The sequence below is a fragment of the Aythya ferina genome (genome assembly GCF_964211825.1).
Source record: "Aythya ferina genome assembly, chromosome: 7".
Classification (NCBI taxonomy): Eukaryota; Metazoa; Chordata; class Aves; order Anseriformes; family Anatidae; genus Aythya; species Aythya ferina.
The window spans coordinates 9,240,151-9,245,473 of record NC_140302.1 but is presented as its reverse complement, the minus strand read 5'-3'; the positions used below and the strand labels follow the sequence as shown (position 1 = coordinate 9,245,473).

Below are 5,323 nucleotides of genomic sequence, written 5' to 3'. Positions count from 1 at the left end.
CCGAAACCCAACCCAAAACGTTAGGATGCTCAAAGCCCTAGCCCAAAAACTTAGGACGCTCAAAACCCTATCCTGGAAACATAAAGATGCTCAAAACCCTATCCCGAAAAAATTAGGATGCTCAAAACACAAACCCAATAACTTTGGATACTCAAAACGCAAACCCAAAACATTAAGATGCTCAAAACCCTATCCTGAAAAAATTAAGACGCTCAAAACCCAAACCCAATAACTTTGGATACTCAAAACGCAAACCCAAAACATTAAGATGCTCCAAACCCTATCCTGAATATTTATGACGCTCCAAACCCTATCCCGAAAGCTTAGGACACTCCAAACCCTAACCCAAAAACATCAGGACGCTCAAAGCCCTAACCCAAAAACATTAGGACGCTCAAAACCCTATCCTGGAAACATTAAGATGCTCAAAACCCTTTCCCAAAAACTTAGGATGCTCAACACCCAAACCCAAAAACATTAAGATGCTCAAAACCCTAACCCAACTACGTAGGATGCTTAAAAGCCTATCCCAAAAAATTAGGGCACACAAAAGCCTAACCCCAAAAATTAAGATGCTCAAAATCCAAACCCCCAAAATTAGGATACTCAAAACCCTGGCCCTGGAGAACCTAACCTGAAAAAAAAAAAAAAAAAAAAAAAAAAAAAAAGATCTTAAAAACCTAACCGTAAATAACTGACCAAAAATAAAACCCTAAGACTCTAACCCTAAAAAACGTATCAACACTACAACCCAAAAAACTCTAATACCCTAACACGCTAACCCTGAAACCCTTAAAACCCTAACCCCCAAATCCTTAAAATCCTAACCGTTAAAACTCCAACCCTAAAAACCTTAAAATCCTAAACATAAACCCTGAAACCCCTTACCCTGAAACCCAACCCTAGTGCCCAATCCCTGAAACCTTAAAACCCTAAATCAATCTGTAGCAAATAGCATAGGCTGAGTCGAGGATCTCAGTACAGTAGCATTATTATTCGAGATTACAGTGGCGGGTGTCCCACAAGCAGGAGGGTGCCTACTAATTCCATACACAGTTTATACACTTTTTTTTTCTGCCGAGGACCGGGACCCTCCCCTGTTTCCCCATTAATTGTGCTATTCAAGGTTCATAATCTAGCTGGTGCTTCACAGAAAATACACAGCTGCTGGCCTGTTACAAGTCACATTTCTTTTGAGGTTTTTACTCTTTGAGGTGGTAATGTTTCTTACGCCGTGATTTCCACCTAATTGCTGTAAGGATTCTGGTTGTCTGCGTTTTACAAGGTTGTCTGTTATAATAAATAAAAGTCCCAAATAGGATTACAATCAAAGTTCACAATTCACTGAATGAATAGAGGTAAGCAAACAGTGCTGGGTACGCTGGGAGTCTCTGCTCCACCAAGACGCGCACCAGTTATACACCAGTTACCTCCCTTAAGGGATATACAGAAGCTCTCTCAGATACGGCAGTCCTACTTCTCGTGCATGCAGCCGGAAGTCGTTCTAATTCTGGTGCTGTTGGTAGCTGGGGCAACGGTGGTACTGGTGGAGATACCACAGCCACCGGAGGGGGAGCCGCCGGGGGTGGATTGTTAGGATATGGAGGTGGTAGCTTATCCAACGGCTCACATTTATCTTCTTTTTCTTTTTCATGTTCTTCTTGTTCTTCAAATTTCTTACCTGCTTTTAGTGTAAATATTGAGGCTGGAAAAGGACGTGAAGTCCTCCTGATCCATAATCCTGCATAATCACTTTCTTCCTGGCTAAAAGGTTCCTTTGAATTAACATGGATATTTAAGGCCTGGCAAATCCAGTCTTTGAAGGATCCAAAAACAGCCTAAAAGACATGTAGTCTTAAAGGCTCCTTTGGCCATTCTGTCACACAATACTGGACCATTTTTAATTTACTTTTTCCTTTTCTGGGGTCCCTATCATTCCAATTTCTAATCGTTATTCCTAATGGACTTTCGGGTGGTATGTCTGGTAATTTGCTCCCTTTCTTCTGGTCCCTGGTCTTCGATTTTGTCTGACCCATCTAGGAATTTTACTATGGCAATTCCCACAGCCCTTGGTTACCTTAGTAAGAGTGTCTTGCAGGGGGTCGAGGACCTATCACACACCCACAAATCCTATAGGAATCGCTTCGGTCCTTCACCGGCCAAGTCCCTCGCGGGAGATTGGAACCGCGGTTAGAAGACCTCCACAATCGCTTCGGAACTAAGTTCCATCTCAGTCACACTCTTACACACACAGGCAACCGAACCCCACCCAACCGAACGATATACGCTTTAAATGCTTACGACTCCATCATCTTCGTTCGGATCTTCACACACAGAATTATGGGCAAAATATAGTTCTGCGGCTGGTAAGGGAGATGAAAAAAATAATCAGAAGCTTTGCTTACCTTTATTCAGGTTCAAGATGCCATTTGTTCCGACCTGACTCAAACAGCAGCCACCAAATGGTGGGGGTGCCTCTCCGCGATCAAACCAGAAATCAGGAACCAAAGCCCTCCCGGACGAGCCTCCAGTTGTAATAAATGACTGGGTCCCAAATCGGATTGCAATTGAAATTTACAATTTATTAAATGAATAGAGGTAAGCAAGCAGCGCTGGGTGCACCAGGAGTCTCTGCTCCACCAAGACGCACACAAGTTACATCGGCGGCTGGTTTTTATGCTGCTAGGCTAATACATATTCATTACTACTTCTACAAAAGGCAGGGTTATTCTAATTAGTTCCCAGAATCCAAACCCTCCCACTGGTGCATGCGTTATCAGTCTCCGGTGGTCCCTCTGGGGGCCGCTCGTACTGAAGGCTCGTAGTCTTCCTCCCAGGCTTTTCTCTTGTCCTTCTCCTTTGTCCATCTTGGCTGGATGGCAGACACTAGCATAGTGTCCCATGCAACAGTTGTAATAGTTAGCAGTTATTCTGAAACCCCTTTGTTCTCTTATCCCCTATTGACCCGAATTGCTGGACCATTCCTTTGCAAGATACAAGAACTATATATATTAACCACTGTGGTTTTCTCAGACGTGTGGTTATACAAGGGTACGTAAGACAGAAGGTCACATTTCATCATATCATGCGGCCCCAGCATTGTTCCATATTGACACGAATCAGATGAACTCATTTCACACTGTTAAGCTGTCTTATCGCTGCAAGCGTATCTCAATACCACCTTCCTTCCCTCTACAGGATGTAACTGCGCAAAAACAACATTTTTATTCCCACAACCTTGATCCCCTTACCCTGAAAGCCTTATTCCCCTTAAACCTAACAACTCTAACCACAACCCTAACCCTTATTATCAACCCCCTAACGCTAATGACACTGACCTTAATCCAAACCCCAAACTGCCCCTAACCCCAGACAACCAACAACGAAACACACACACACAAAGATGGAAACTACAAAAAAGGCAAAACCCTGGATACAGGCCCCAAATCACAAATACGCAACCAAAACGCTACAGAAAAGCCCCAGATGCAGGCCCCAAATGCTACAGCTAGGCCTCAAAAGCTCAAGATGCATCCCAAAGCAAAAATGCAGACCCCAAACGTTACAGAAAAGCCTCCAAACCCAGGCTGCAGAAGTCTACAAGCAGGCCCCAAACTGCCAACAGAAGCAGGCACCAACCACACCCAGATGCAGACCCCAACTGCCCACAAGCAGCTCCTACCCCACCACCCCCTCCCAAGAACTGGACTCCACACAGACACTGGCCCAAGACCCGGGCCCGCCCCCCCGCCCCCCCTCCCCCCCCCACCCTCCCCCCCGACACAGGTGTACAAGCAGCTCACAACCCGCCTCTTCAGAGAACGGTCCCAGCCCCCCCCACCTCCCCCAAGACATGGGATGCGGAGGTGTACAACCAACTCCCAACTCCCTCCCCCTCAAAGGGAGGCCCCAAAGACCCCCAAATGGAGGCTCCTAGAGTGAACAAGCACCTCCCAACTCCCCCAGGCACAGGCACCCCCCCCCCCCAAACACAGGCCACAAAGGTGTATAAACAGCCCAGACCCCCCTTCAAGACCCAGGCCCCTATAGTGTACAAGCAGCTCTCAACCACCCACAGATGCAGGCCCCAACCCCTCTCAAAAGGGAGGCACCTAGAATGCATGAGCAGCTCCCAACCCCCCTAAACATAGGTCCAAAAGTGCACAAGCAGCTCCCAACCTCCCTCAAATACAGACCCCAAAAGTGTACAAGTAGCTCCCCCCCAGAGACAGGACCCAAAGGTGTACAACCAGTTCCCAACACCCCTGAGACACAGCCCCCAACCCCCCCCCCCAGACACAGGGCCCCAAATTCTACAAGCAGCTCCCAACCCCTGCAAGGCAGGCCCCCTACCCTATACAAGCAGCTCCCAACCCTCCCCCCCCGCCCCGAGGGAGGCCCCCAAGCCCCCCCAAACACAGGCCCCTACAGTGTACAGGCAGCTCCCAGCCACCCCCAGATGCTGGCCCCAAAGTTGTACAAACAGCTCCCAGCCACCCTGCAGAAACAGATTCCTACATTGTACAAGCAGTTCCCAGACCCCTAGACACAGCCCCTGACCCCCCACAGATGCAGGCCCCAAAGGTGTACAAGCAGCTCCCACCCCCCCCCCAGACGCAGGCCCCAAGCCCCGCCCCCAAACACAGGCCCCTACAACCAGCACCCAACCCCCTACCCCCGATGCCAGCCCCAAAGGTGTAGAAGCAGCTCCAAACCTCCTCCCTCAACCCAGGCTCCAACAGTGTACAAGCAGCTCCCAACCAACCATCCCCTCCCAGCCACCCCCAACCCCCCCCATCCAATCCCCCCTCCCCCCCCCCGACACAGGCTCCAAAGGAATACAAAGAGCTCCCACCCCTTCCCCAGATGCAGGTCTCAACCCCCCCTGCACCCAGAAGCAGGCCCCAAAGGTGTACAGTCAGCTCCCAACCCCCTCAATGCTGGCCCCAAGGGTCTACAAGCAGCTCCCCTCTTGTCCCCAGATACCGGCCCCCAGACACAGACCCCAAAAGCCTAATCACAGGCCCTGAACTCTAGAGGCAGGCTCCAAAACCCAGGACAAAGCCCCAGTGGTTTGAGACAGGGCCCAAATCCCAGACACAGGCCTCAAACGCTAAACATATGCCAAGAAAAGTATTAGTGCTGGTGCCAAATGTTACAGACAGGCCCAAAAGCCCGAGATGCTCAAGGCTGAGACGTAACTTGGCTTTCTGAATTACTGGAAAGCAGCTTTCATTCTCAGATAATTGTGTGCAGGCTAGATAGGATGGGGCTTCAGGCACCACTTCACCTGAGGAAACACACTGGCATCAGGCACCGCTGT

The 5,323-nt window shown here is 49.0% G+C and overlaps 1 long non-coding RNA gene across 1 annotated transcript; it reads right to left on the bottom strand.

The window, feature by feature from the left end:
- Positions 1–2,561: 2,561 nt before the first annotated feature.
- LOC311439518 lies at positions 2,562–4,740 on the bottom strand. The gene is made up of 2 exons (XR_014694782.1): positions 4,676–4,740; positions 2,562–2,886 (listed from the first exon to the last, which is right to left on the bottom strand). It is a non-coding gene; the product is annotated as an uncharacterized lncRNA (long non-coding RNA).
- Between the last annotated feature and the right edge of the window lie 583 nt (positions 4,741–5,323).